We start from the raw sequence: 15,506 nt of genomic DNA, 5'->3' as shown, positions 1-15,506 counted from the left end.
TATATATTTAATCCTATCTTTTGTAAATAAGGGCGCCAAATTTTCAGAAATATTTCGTATTTATCTCTTAAATTATAAGTAATTTTTTAGAATAATTTCTGTATTGTGGAGATTGAAGTTATCCACAGCGGTTCAGGAGCCTGATGGTGATATGGGACCTAAGGCTTCTCTCCCTCCTGCTCGTAGTGAGGAGTGGGCATGGCCTAGATGCTGGAGTCTTTGATGATGGATGCAGCTTTCAAGTGGCAGTGCTCTATGTTAATGTACTCTGTGAAGGACAGGACTGCCTGTAATGGACTGGGCTATACCCATTGCTTTCTGCAGGGTTTTTCCATTCCTGGGAGTTCCTCTATTACATGAGCAGCACAGTTGCACAGAGGTTGACCTAACATTATTTCAGCGCAACAACCTGCATTCAGTTTTGCCACTGTCTATAAGCGTTTCTACGTTCTCCCCATGACCACCTGATGTTCCTCTGTTGCTCTGGTTTGCTCCCATATTCCAAAAAACTTACTAGGTTAATTGGTCACATGGGGTTAACTGGACATGCGGGTTCATTGGGCCGGAAGAATCTGTTACTGTGCTTTATCTCTAAGTAAATAAATAATACAAAATACACAGTGCTGTGCAGGTACATATACTGAACATAACTAGGCTACCTAAGACTTCTGCCCAGTACTGTTTTTGTCAATGTGGAACAGAAAGCACGTTTGTAAATCTGGTGGAAGCAAAGGGTGTTGGGAATGGCGCGTGTGGAGCGGTGCAGGAGCGGTGTGGGACAGGTGGCAGAGAAGGAATGCCAGCGGCAGGGGATAGTGTGACAGGACTGGTGTTTCCTGCTCTCTCCCCTTTCTCTTCCCCTTTTCCCAGCCATGCTTTCCCTCTCCCTGCCCCTTTCCCACTCTCAGTCCAGGAATCAGGTTTAGAGGGATCAGAAGTGGAGATGGTGAGCAATTTCAAGTTCCTGGGTGTCAATATCTCTGACGACCTAACCTGGACACAACATATTGATGCAGCTATAAGGAAGAGAAGATGGCCGCGGTGTGTGTTGGGGGGGGGGGGGGGGGGCGCTCCTGCACAGGATCAAAGTAAGCTGCAGAGAGTTGTAAAATTAGTCAGCTTCATTATGGGTACTGGCCTCCAAGACATCTTCAAGGAGCAGTGCCTCAGGAAGGAAGCATCCATCATTAAGGACCCCATCACCCAAGACATGCCCTCTTCTCATTGTTACCATCAGGAAGGAGGTACAGAAGCCTGAAGGCACACACTCAGCGATTCAGGAACAGCTTCTTCCCCTCTGCCATCCGATTCCTAAATGAACATTGAGCCCATGAACACCACCTCACTACTTTTTAAAAATTTATTTCTGTTTTTGCACTACTTATTTTAACTTAACTATTTAATGAACGTATATATATATATATATATATTCAGTTTTTTCAATATTATTCATGTATTGTGTTGTACGCCTGCCACAAAGTTACAAACGTAACATATTTCATGACATACGCCGGTGATATTAAACCTGATTCTGATTCTGATTCTGATCATCATTAACATATGTCAAGAAATCAAGATTAGTATAGAATTTTATTTGCACAATTTGTCTTCTTTTGCACATTGGCTGATATCACTGTTTATAGGTGGGAGAAAGAGGTGGCAGTAAGCTCCCACTACCTATTAAATGCTCCCATTGGCAGTGCCTCAAATAGTCACTGACAGCCAAATTCAGCTCCTAGTCTTCACATGTTGTCTAGCTACTAAGCCCAGTGACAGGAGAAGGGCCATAGGCAAGTTACTAGCATCTTGAAACCAGTCATTTCAGGCAGGTGGGGCTCACCAGCCATTGTTGGCAGCTCAACGAAGAGAGAGAGAGAAAACTTTGATCTCAAACCTCCACTGCCTTGCAGCTATTCCCACTCATGGGAAAGGCTTCAGGAATAAACCCTGAGGAAAAATCCAGAGCTGGAGTCCCCAAGGCAGTCCTATGCCAAACTGTGTGGGTCTCTGCCATTTCCTTGGATTCATCAGCTGAGTGGAGAGGGGGAACCTTCTGCATTGCTTGTATCAGACTGGCCTGGCTTTCACATCGCATAGACAGCTAGGGTGCAACATCCATGATCAACCCCAACCAAAGGAGGACCTCAACCGGTTTGTCAGTCTTTATTTATGCACAATCTTTCATAAATTCTGCTGTATTTCTTTACTTCCCTGAAAATACTCACAAGAAATTGAATCTCAAGGTAGTGTATAGTGACATATACGTACTCTGATAATAAATTTACTTTGACATTGACTGTATCACAGACCTGTGTTTAACTAGGTTATTTTATTATCATATCTGTTGGGGTTAATTCGAGACTGCCATTACAGGTCAGGAGTGGCTCACGTAACACACATAATGTTAGGAGGCCGGAATGCGAGGGAGGGGGGAGCGAAACTGGGGACCCCGCTACACCGATACTATTAGTGTCACGCGATTCAGTAAACAAAAGAAACAGGTAACTCGTGAGCATATGGCTGCGGGCCAATAAGATGGACACAAGTGCCCGATATTACCTAATATGTAGCGGGGTTGTGCTGGGGGGAAAAGGGGTATAAATAAGAGCAGATTGTAAGGGGAAAACAGAACGCCTTCTCCAGCGACTCCGTGGATTCGCTGTGCCAGTTACGAATTCTGCAATAAAGCCACGTTTTGTAATATTCCGGTGTAAGTTGTCTCTCTTCCTAAACGAACACAGGGCAGAATTTCAAGCCCAACATATCTTAACCCTGTGAGGTTAATTAGATTTATATTTCAACCCTGTGGATTAATTAAATAATCGCAAATCTGTATCTCAACCCAGTTAATTTAATCAAATTACTCAATGACTGAGTCTTAAACCTACTGGTCAACTCAGATTACACGAGGTCACTTCTTTAACCTTGTGTGTTAAACTAGATTTTACCAGGTCTGTATCTTAAATCTCAGAATATATAATTATACTAGAACAGATCTCTACTTTATTACTGCAAGTAGAATACAATCATAGCAGGTCTGACTCTCAGTGGAATCAAGTTAATCATTTTATTCCTGGTCTGTGTTTTAAACCTGTGTGGTGAAATCAGTTACAACAGGCCTGCATTTTAACTTGCGAGATTAATTAGATCGCTGTGAGTTTGCATAAGTTGCAGGGAATTTCAGAATCACAATCACAATCAGATTTATTATCCCTGCCTTAGATAATGTGAAATTTGTTGTTTTGTTGCAAAAGTACAGTTCAAAGACATAGAATTACAAAGTAAAAGAAATATTGAGGGTTCATGGGTTCATAGACTGTTCAGAGATCTGATGGTGGAGGGGAAGATGCTGATCCTGAATTGTTGAGCGTGGGTCTTCAGGCTCCTGTATCTCCTTCCTAATGGTCGGAATGAGAAGAGGGCATGTCCTGGATGATGAGGGGCTTTAATTGCCACCTTCTTGAGGCATTGCCTCTTGAAGACATCATCGAGGGTAGGGAGGGTTGTGCCTAAGATGGAGTTGGTTGAATTTACAACCTTCTGCATCATGGACCTGTATGTTAATTCTTCAATTGGGGTGTATAGGGTGTCCAGGGAGGGATAGCTGCTCTGGTGAAGGGGCTTGCTATGTCCATTCCAGGGCAGCTCATTGACATTTGGACCCCACCGGACACTGAGTTCTTTCACCTGTGGCTCCAAGTACCTGTCTGCATACAACAGTGGCCACACCCAAGTGGCCAAATGGCCAACAGCCGGCAGCCTCATACCCCTGTGAGGACAGCCAGCAGCCTCATACCCCTGTGAGGATAGCCAGCAGCCTCATACCCCTGTGAGGACAGCCAGCAGCCTCATACCCCTGTGAGATAAGGACATACCTGTCCTAGCATACAAAGTCAGCTCCGGAGGACTGGGGGGGATGAGATCAATAGTAAGATCCAACAGCTAGGAAGCCATGAAGAGCGAAGGAGATGGCAAGGCACAGAAGGCATCATGGCCATCCACTGCAACAAGGAAAACCTCAGTGTGTGACTCTTGTTCGCGCTAATGGACCCAGACTTCTGAGGTCGAGAGAGTGTAAATGCCCCAGTGCAATGGCTTTTCCACTTTAAAAACTCTCCCACACGGGCCTCCGGACATGACGGACAACCTCCGATTAAAGTTCAAAGTCCAAAGTAAAATTTATTATCAGAGTACATACATGCCACTACATACAGCCCTGGGATTATTTTCCTGCAGGTGTACTTAGCAAATCTATAAGAGACATCTTGGGAATCAAAGTTGGTGGTGAAAACATCAATAATTTCAGATATGCGGATGATACTGTGTTAATTGCAAATACGGAGGAAGAACTACAAAACTTAATTGATATAGTTGTTGAAGAAAGTGCAAAAATGAGTCTGTCTATCAATCGCAAAAAGACAGAATGTATGGTGATATCCAGAAATAGGAGAATCCTATCTACAGGCTGAGAATAAATGGGGAAGACATGAAACAAGTACAGAACTTTTGCTACTTAGGAAGCTGGGTGACATCAGATGGCAGGTGCAACATGGACATCAAAAGAAGAGTAGAGATGCAAAAGACATTCATTATGAGAATGAAGAGTATGCTGACCAACACTAAACTAGGCATGAAACCCACCTCAGAGCACTGAAATGTTAAGTTTATCCAGTTATGTTATATGGCTCAGAATGTTGGACAATATCTAGTAACATGAGGAAACGAATTGAAGCAGCAGAGATGTGGTTTTTGAGGAGGATGCAAAGAATATCATGGACGAAACGAATATCTAACGAGGATGTCATGAACAGAGCAAGCACAAAAAGAAATAATTTATGAGATCATGAATAGGCAATGTGACTTCATGGACATGTGATTAGGAAAGAGGAATTAGAATGCACGGTAATTATGGGAAAGATTGAAGGGAAGAAAGCAAGAGGAAGGCAAAGACAAATGATGATGGAGACAGCAGCCAGAGAACTGGAAATGAATACCAATGAATTGATCCACTTGACCTGAAACAGGAGTGTGTGGGCCACGGCAGTCAAAGCTCAAACTGGGCATGGCACCTGATGGTGATGATGATGTAGTTATCCCCTATTAGGTTATGTAAAGTCTTTATTATCACCCTGGATTTTAATTAGATTAGAAAGGCTCTGTGATTCTAATTGGTTTATAATCGACTGTACTTACGTTTTTGAATTACTGCAGGATTATATTCTAACCTCATGTATCAGATTAAATGAGTTTGGGTCTGTATCGCAACCTAATGAGTTTAAATTGATTCTACTAGATCTGTATTTTAGCCATATAATTTAAGTTCAATTATAGAGGGTCTCGATTGAAACACTCTCCACACTCAGTGGCCACTTTATTAGGTACACCTGTACTCCTGCTCATTAATGCAAATATCTGATCAGCCAGTCATGGGGCAGCAACTCAATGCATGACAGACATGGCCAAGAGGTTCAGTTGTTGTTCAGACCAGACATCAGAATGGGGAAGAAAAGTGATCTCAGTGAATTTGCTGGTGCCAGATGGGGTGGTTTGAGTATCTCAGAAACTGCTGATCTCCTGGCACGTACAACAGTCTCTGGCGTTTACAGAGAATGGTGTTAAAAACAAAAAAAAACATCCAGTGAGCAGTAGTTCTGTGGGCAAAAACACCCTTTTAATGAAAGAGGTCAGAGGAGAATGGCCAGATTGGTTCAAACTGACTGGAAGGCAACAGTAACTCAAATAACCATGCATTACAACAGTTGTGTGTAGAAGAGCATCTCTGAATGCACAACACAACGAGCCTTGAAGTGGATGGGCTACAACCACAGAAGACCACTAACGTACACTCAGAGGACACTCTATAAGGTACTTCGACCCTGTGAGACCTACATTTTTTCTCTGTCACATCCATTCCACATGCCTACATATTAGTTAACCTCTATTTTCAATGTCAAATACCAGATGGCTTGCATTTACGGTGGGAGGGGTTATGTTCAAAGGAGGTGTACAGGGCAAGTTTCTTACACAGAGAGTGGTGGGTGCCTGGAATGTGCCTGGTGGGGGAAGTAAACATTATTGAGGTATTCAAGATGCTCTTAGAGAGGCACAAGAATGTGCACAGAATGGAGGGATGTGGACATTGTGTAGGCAGAAGGGATTAGTTTAGTTAGGAGTTTAATTCAACAGAACATTGAGGACCAAAGGGCCTGTGCCTATACTGTACTCTACTATGTTTAATCCTCAGACACAAACGAGAGTACAATGGGTCAGTTTTTCAAAAGTACGATTGGCATGAAAGCGTAGTGGTCACCAAAAAATGTAAAGTTCAAGGTAGATTTATTATCAAACTACATATATGTTACCATATACTACCCTGACCTCCAAGAGGTCCACAATCTCACCATGGTTTGGAGCTTGCATACCTCAATGACCTGGAGTCAGGACTTCATCCCTTGGCCTTGGTAAGGTCACCCATGCCAGACAGGTCAAAGGGTAGAGGCCAGACTAAGGGTGGTTCACCGGACATTCAGGTTCAGGGGTTCAGCTCAGGGCCAACAACCTTGATTGTTAAACAAAATTGTTACAGACACAGGAATGATGAATCCTTCTACATCTACTGTATATACGATAGTATTCCTGAGTCTCCACCTGGGACTTGCTTGGCTGACAGTAGTGAAAACTGAGGGTAAGTTACTGACATGATAAAGGAAGTTCTGAGAACCTCCAGAGATGGAGGACCTGCACTACTAACCTAAATACTAGCAGTGTAACGGGCAATAAGTATATTATCCCAAGATTCAATTTCTTGCAGGCATTCACAGTAGAATAAAGAAATACAATAGAATCAATGAAAAACTACACATGAAGACTGACAAGTAGCCAATGTTTAAAAGAAGACAAACTGTGCAAATACGAAAAGAAACAAATATTATTAATAAATAGCACTGAGAACATGAGTTGCAGAGTCCACGGGTTGTGTCCAGTGATCAGTTCATTGTTGAGGTGAGTGAAGTTGTCCATTCTGGTTCAGGAGCCTGATGCTTGTAGGGTAATAACCGTTCCTGAACCTGGTGTTGTGGGACCTCAGGCTCCTGTACTTCTTCCCGATGGTGGCAGCAAGAAGAGAGCATGGCCTCTTCTCTGTACATACAGTACTTCTTTTCTACGACAGTGCCAGTGACCCAGGTTCGATTCCTGCCACTATCTGTAAGGAGTTTGGATATTCCCCTGTGTGGAAAGGCTGGTAAGAAGAGGTTAAAAAGTCAGAGAGGAGGATGGTGGGGGGGTGGGGGGGAGAACAGATTTGTTTACCAGAAGGATAAATCGATATTCGTGCCATCAGGTTGGAGGCCACCCAGTTGGAACAAAAGGTGTTGCTCCTCCACCCTGAATATGGCCTCATCTTGGCAGAAGAGGAGTCATGGACCAACACGTCGGAAAGGAATGGAAGTTGGAATTAAAATATTTGGCCACCAGAAGTTCCACTTTTGGCAGATGGAGTGGAGGTGCTCGACGAAGCAGTCCCCCAATTTACAATGGGTCTCACCAATGTAGAGGAGACTGTATTGGGAGCATCAGACACAATTGTCCACCCCAGCAGTTTCATAGGTAAAGTGTTGACTCATTTGGAAGGACTGTTTGGGGCCCTGAATGGAGGTGAGGGAGGAGGTGTATGGGCAGGTGTAGCACTTAGGCCACTAACAGAGATAGGTGCTGGGAGGGGGATTAGTGGGGAGGGATGAATGGACAAGGGAATTGTGGAGGGAGCGATCCCCATGGAAAGCAGAGAGGGGTGGGGAGGTAAACATATGTTTAGTGGTGGGATCCCTTTGGAGATGGCGGAAGTTGCAGAGGATGATGCGTTGAACGTGGCAGGTGATGGGGTGGTTGGTAGGGACAAGCGGAACTCTGTCACTGTTACGGCAGCAGGAAGATGAGGTGAGCACAGATTTCAGGAAATGGAGGAGATGTGGGTGAGGGCTGCATCAAAAGTGGAGGGAGGGAAACCCTATTCTTTGAAGAAGGAGAACATCTCCAATGTCCTGGAATGGAAAGCTGCTTCCAGGGAACAGATGTGGTGGAGGTGAAGAAACTGAGGGCAGGATGGAAGTTAGAGGCAAAGTTGATAAAATTGATGAGCTCAGTATGAGTGCATGAACCAGCGCCAATACAGTCACCAATGTAGTGGAGGAAGAGTTGGGGAGAATTACCAGGGAAGGCTTTGAACATGGACTGTTCTATGCAGCCAACAAAGAGGCAGGTATAGCTGGGGCCCATGCAGGTGCCCATGGCTACTCCTCGAGTTTGGAGAAGGTGAGAGGAGCCGAAGGAAAAATTGTTGAGGGTGAGGACTAGTTCTGCCAGATGGAGGTGGAGGGAAACTAGTTGGTTCTTTCGTCAGGAAAGAAGCAGAAATTAAAAATCAAATTTTTGATTTAAAAAAATCAGACATACAGTATAGTAACATGCCCTTCCATGCCCTTCCTAACCCGAAGGATGTGCTGTGGACTGCCCATAAGTGCCAACATTGCAATCCTGCCAGTGTTCAGCTCAACAGCACAGAGCACAAGCAACAGCAAAACAAGTCTTTCCTCCCTCTTTTTCCATCCCTCACCTACTGAGGTGTCTCAGCCTCAGTTACGTAAGTTCAATTAGATGATCCATAGCTTTTCTACCTTCAGGTTCAGTGTTTTCTGTCTCTATTTCAAATATCCAGTATCCACAGATACATTGTTTATTTTTATTAATCCTGTAAATTTAATGAGTTGTGGATTGGAAATGGGTCTTTACCAAAGGAGGTGTAAGGCACTCCTTCCCTCTGCCAGCCTGCAAGTCACCATTGGGCAAGGAGTATTATGTCCTGATCAAGGTTACATGAAGCCACGGTCAGATGAACAGCAGATGCATGTCACAAGTCCTAGTTTTGTGACCACTGATCCCAGGCAGACAATCTCTGAAGAGCATTGTTAATGGATGGGGTCACCCGTCTTGTAAAGGCACTGCCCAGAAGAAGGCAATGGCGAACCACTTCAGTAGAAAAACTTGCCATGAACAATCATGGTCATGGAAAGACCATGATCTCCTACGTCATATGATACAGCACATAATAATAGGCTTAATAAGCTGATATTGGATCTCTATCTCAAACTTTAATATTTGTTGAATTATAGTGAGTCTAATTCTCAATCCTGGGTGTTTCATTAGATTAGAGCAAGCCTTTAATGCTACACAGGATTTAAATCAGATTGTGGAAGACTCTGTGCCTCAGGGATCTGTTCTGGGACCCCTACTCTTCGTGAGTTTTATAAATGACCTGGATGAGGAAGTGGAGGGATGGGTTAGTAAATTTGCTGATGACACAAAGGTTGGGGGTATTGTGGATAATGTGGAAGAGGTTACAACAGGACATCGATAGGATGCAAAACTGGGCGGAGAAGTGGCAGATGGAGTTCAACTCAGATAAGTGTGGGATAGTTCATTTTGGTAGGTCAAATATAATGGCAGAATATAGTATTAATGGTAAGACTCTTGGCAGTGTGGAGGATCAGAGGGATCTTGGGGTCCGTGTCCATAGGACGCTCAAAGATGCTGCGCAGGTTGACTCTGTGGTTAAGAAGACATACGGTGTATTGGCCTTCATCAACCATGAGATTGAATTCAAGAGCCAAGAGGTAATATTACAGCTTTATAGGACCCTGGTCAGACCCCACTGAGCTCAGTTCTGGTCACCTCACTACAGGAAGGATGTGTAAACTAAAGAAAGGGTGCAGAGGGGATTTACAAGGATGTTGTCTGGATTGGGGAGCATGCCTTACAAGAACAGGTTGAGTGAACTTGGCCATTTCTCCTTGGAGTGATGGAGGCTGAGAGATGACCTGATAGAGGTGTATAAGATAATGAGAGGCATTGATCATGTGAATAGTCAGAGGCTTTTTCCCAGGGCTGAAATGGCTAACACAAGAGGGCACAGTTTTAAGGTGCTTGAAAGTAGGTACAGTGGAAATGTCAGGGGTAAGTTTTTTTTATATAGACACAGAGAATGATGAGTGCGTGGAATGAGCTGCTGGCAACGGTGCTGGAGACTGATACAATAGGGTCTTTTAAGAGACTCCTGCATAGGTACATGGAGCTTAGAAAAATAGAGGGCTAAACGTAACCTAGGTAATTCCAAGTTAAGTACATGTTCTTCAAAGTATTGTAGGCCGAAGGGCCTGTATTGTGCTGTAGGTTTTCTATGTTTCTTTGTCGATGTTTCTAATTACAATGGGTCTCTATTTCACTGTGGTTAAATTGTTTATATTGGGTCTGTATATTAGCCCTTTGAGTTTAATTAGATTTGAATGAGTCCATATATTAACATTGCACACAATTAGATTATCTAGATCTATAGCTCAACCCTGTAAGGTCCAATCTTCCTAGCTTCTCTTAACAAAGCAGCTCTCTCAGCCCAGGATTAGAACGTAGACTTGGAATAGGACAGAAGTACCGGCCTTTTGGCCCATAATGTTGTGCTGCCCTTTTAAGCTACTTCCCTCTCATGTCTTCCTTCATCACCTAAGAGTCCCTTAAATGTCCCTGATATACAGTACTGTGCAGAAGCCTTAAGCACATATATATAGCTAAGGTACTTAAGACTTTTGCACAGTACAGTATTTGCCAATGCGGAGCAGAGAAGAGTTTGTAAATCTGGTGGGAGCAAAGCACTTTGGGAATGAGGAGGGTGGAGCGCCGCAGGAGGGGTGAGGGACAGGTGGCAGAGAAGGAGTGCCAGGGGTGGGTGTGTGGCATGGGCGCAGACAACCCCAGCCCTGAGACTCCAGGCAAGGTTACTTAATTCCAAACAATTTGTTTATTGATCAATACAGAATGTCTCTCTGGTACTTCCCACTCCCTCCCCTCTCCCTTCCCCTTTTCCCAACCATGATTCCCCTCTCCCTGACCCCTTCCCACTCTCAGTCCACAACAGAGACCCAGATCAGAATCAGGTTTATTATCACTCACATTATGTCATGGAATTTGGTTTTATTTTGTGGCAGCAGCAGTACAGTGCAATACATAAAATTACCACAGTACTGTGCAAAAGTTTTAGATAGCCTAGCTATATATACGAGGGGTGATTAATAAGTTTGTGGCCTAAGGCAGAAGGAGTCAATTTTAGAAAACCTAGCACATTTATTTTTCAACATAGTCCCCTCCTACATAGTCCTGACGAAGGGTCTTGGCCCGAAACGTCAACAGCGCTTCTCCCTATAAATGCTGCCTGGCCTGCTGTGTTCCACCAGCATTTTGTGTGTGTTGTTTGAATTTCCAGCATCTGCAGATCTCCTCGTGTTTCCCCTCCTACATTTACACACTTAGTCCAGCGGTCGTAGTGCGTACAGATCTTGGCCATCCAGAAAGTGTCCACAGCATGGTTGTTTGATAAGTTTGTGGCCTAAGATAGAAAGAGATGGGTTATACAGCTCTCGTTACATGCACATGCAGGTCAACTCTTTGAGTGATTATGCAGAAAGTTTGAAGTTAATAATTCATCTCCTTCTACCTTAGGCCACGAACGTATCAATCACCCTTGATGAGTTATTAACTGATGAGCTATTAACTTTCATTTTTCTAAATTCCATTGAGGATGGAATTCTCTAATGGAAAGGCAAGGACAGGACTCTGAATTGTGGGACAAACAGAATTTCGAGATCACCTCTGACATATCCACTTTTCATGAACTCCTGCCTCCCCACCCTCCCTGTGAGATCTGAATTCACTGGGACAAGCCTGGGTTGTGGAGATTCAAAGGCCAGTGCCTTTTCGAGCTTCAGGAGCACTCTTACCAATCCCAGCCAAGTGAATTCCAGAGGATGAGCCTTGGCAGCGATCAGGCAAGGGGTTAAGCTGACTGTCAAAATGAAATTGTAAATAGACTCTCGTTATATTTTCAAGTTGCTTGGTGCGAGAGCAGTTGGGTAATTACTCCAGAAGTAATGGCTGCTGCTTGGTGACAGCTGGGGCTTGCCAAAAGTGAGGTGTGCTATCACTGTTGCTGCGATCTCCGTGGCAACCTCCCTGTGGTTACTTTCTCCCCTCATCCCCACCTGTCAGGCGCCACACAAGAATGTGAAAGCTAAGCTGTGGATAGCGGGGGAACTGCCTCACAAGTTCCCAGTGCACTTACCACTGGACTAGGCCGGAGGCTACAACTTGCCTACGTGCCTCCCTTTTCCATCTGCACCCACCTCCAGACTTGTCAGAATTGTTTTCTTCCAGAACATGAGCCCAACTTAATGACAAACGGGTCTGAAGGGGGCAGACACAGTGAAGATGGTGGGAAAGAGACTCCAAACTTAACGAAGACACATATGAATCCAGAGACAATTGAGGTGTGGACCCCAGAAAACTCTTTTTGAGACATTACAGCAGAATTATGCCGCTCTGTCCGATAAGTCTGTTGTGCCAATCAATCATCACTGAGTTTTTTCTGTCAATCCATTCTTCTTGAAACCTTTAACCCCTTTACCAATTCAGAACATATCAATCTCTGCCTTAAATATACCCAATAAATCGGCCCTCACATTCATCTGTGGTACCGAATTCCACAGATTCACCATCCTCTGGCTGAAGAAATTCCTCATCATCTCAGTTTTAATGGGATATCCTGCTGGATCTGTTACTCTCCTACTAATTGAAACATCATCTCCACTTCCAATTTATCCAGGCCTTTTAGTATTCGGTAGCTTTCAATGAGATGCCTCCTTAACTTTCTGATCAAAATCAAGGACAGATCCACACATGACTCATATGTTAACCCTTTCATTCCCGAGATCGTTCTTGTGAACCTCCTCTGGACCTTCTCCAGAGCCTGCACATCTTCCTTAGATGATTGAATTGGTTGTCCATCACTCCAACAATGACAGTTTGATTTGTGCAGTTCTGCTGTGTGTTCATAGGTAGCTGCTGAGTTCAAGTTGTGAGCAACATAGTCATTGAATAAGCTCTTCGCAGGCTTCCAGCCGGGTACAGATATTGATTTTAACTGATGCTTCAATGACAAGCTCTGCCATTTTCACCAAGGATGATGCCTAGGCATGTCTAGTCCAGTGGTATACATACCCCCATTGTCCATCCCACTGACCTTCTGATTGGTTAGTCCTCATCCAATCAGGTTTCTACCATCCCACCTTGTTTACAATCGGATTCCAGTTCTTACTTAGAGCGAACTCTTCATTTTTGTTAAAATTCTTTGCCTCTAGTTTTATTTCAATGGCTTCCTTAATCAGATGGTCCCAAAAGCCACTTGTATGGCACAGTAATTTTGTGCCATTGGCCATTGTGAATGCTATGTTCTCCTACAGCCAGTTTCTCCAGGTAATCCAAGAGGATACACCTCCTGTGCTCCTTGATGCGGGATTCCACCGTGTACCCCATCAGGACGTGTATCCATTTGGGTTAACCAGAGAAATTGATGGTAGCAGAACATTGCAATTGCAATAGCCCAAGACAATCTGCTGGAGGAACTCAGTGGGTCGTGCTGCATCTATAGAGGAAAAAGAACTGTTCCAGGTCAATACCCTGCCTCAGGACCCACAGCCCCCGGTGGCAATGAAGTCCAGAGTTTCACCACTCTCTGGATAAGGAAATTCCTTTTCACCTCTGGAAAAACTCAAAGGCTGTTGGTCAGATCAGGAGCAGAATCAGAATCAGGTTTAATAACACTAAATTTGTTGTTTTGTGGCAGCAGTACATTGTAATACATAATGATAAAAACTATAATTTACAGAAAGAAATATATATATATATATATAGTGCAAAAAGAGGGAAAAAAAGTAGTGAGGTAGTGTTACATGGGTTCAATGTCCCTTTAGAAATAGGATGGCCGAGGGGAAGAAGCCATATATGAATCATTGAGTCTGTGCCTTCAGGCTCCTGTACCTCCTCCCTAACGGTAGCAATGAGAAGAGGGCATCACCTGGGTGATGGTGGTCCTTAATGATGGATGTCGCCTTTCTGAGGCACTGCCTTTTGAAGATTTCTTTGCTACTTTGGAAGCTGGTGGCCATGATGGAGCTGACTAACTTTACAACTCTGTAGCTTATTTCAATCCTGTGCAGTGACCCCTTCCCCACCCCTCACCCCCCCCCCCCCCAGACCAGATGGTGATGCAGCCAGTTAGAATGCTCTTCACGGTACATCTATAGATGTTTGCAAGTGTCTTTGGTGACATACCAAATCTCCTCAAACTCCTAATGAAATATAGCCGCTGTCATGCCTTCTTTGTAGCGGCATTGATATGTTGGGTCCAGGATAGATTCTCAGAGATGTTTACACCCAGGAAGTAATGCATGGTTGCTGTAAATCCCAGCATCTGCAGCCCTCCTGTCTCTAGTGAACAGCCCAATCCCTTATTCTGGGACTGTGATGCTTCCGACCGCAGCCATGTGAGATATAGACAGCACGGTAGTAGAGCAGTCAGCGTAGCACTATTGCTGCACCGGTGCCCCAGGTTCAATTCCCGCCGCTGTCTGGAAGGAGCCTGTACGTTTTCCTTGTGACCAATTGTGTTTCCCCCCTGTGCTCTGGTTTTCTCCCACAACACAAATTTGTACAGGCTAATAGGTTAATTGGTCCCATGTGTGAAATCGGGCCAGAAGGGAATTGAGTTCCGATCAGCAATGAATCCAGACATCAGAAGTTTGAGAGGAGTGGATTTTGATCAGGTCTTCTGAATGAGTAGAAGGGGGCAGTGGTGGATCACGGCAGCATAACTGAGCTCCGACCAGTGACAACTCCACGTTTGGGATTGATTAGCAAGAGCAAGTTAAGGGAAGGTGGGGGCAAGCACAGTGGCCATCATCTGAGTGGGCAGAGTCAGAGTGGTGATCTTGAGGCTTTAGTGCTTTGAGGCTTCAGCAAAGAGAGGCTGCAGTGAGAGAAAGCAAAAAATGAAAAAAGTCCTAGGTAAAGATTTTTCCTTGCCTTTTTTATATCTGCTCAGTTAGGACAGTAGAGATGCCAGGCAAAATAGTGGAATGTTCCTCTTTCAGGATGTGGGAAGGCAGGGAGACCTCTTGTGTATCTGGCAAATACAACTGCGAGAAGTCCATCCAGCTGCAGCTTCTAACAATCTGCATTAAGGAGTTTGAGTAGGGACTGGATAGACTCCGTATCATTCGAGAGTCTGAAGGTGTGATAGATAGATAGGTACTGTAGATACTTCATTGATCCCAAAGGAAATTACAGTGTCACAGTAGCATTACAAGTGCACAGATAGACAGTACAAATATTAGAAGAGAAGTAAGAAAGAATAAAAAATAAGTTACCACAAACAGGAGGGGGGGGGGGGGAATCATCTCTTTCCTGGCTTTAGGTTGACTTGTTATAGAGCCTATTGGCTGAGGGTAAGAATGACCTCATATACTACTCTTTGATTCAGAGCAGTGCAGTTGTCTTAGTCTATTACTGAAAGAGCTCCTCTGTTCAGCCAAGATGGCATCCAGAGGGTGAGACACATTGTCCAG

The sequence above is a fragment of the Hemitrygon akajei genome, chromosome 4 (assembly GCF_048418815.1).
Source record: "Hemitrygon akajei chromosome 4, sHemAka1.3, whole genome shotgun sequence".
Lineage (NCBI taxonomy): Eukaryota > Metazoa > Chordata > Chondrichthyes > Myliobatiformes > Dasyatidae > Hemitrygon > Hemitrygon akajei.
Note: the sequence above shows the minus strand (reverse complement) of the source record.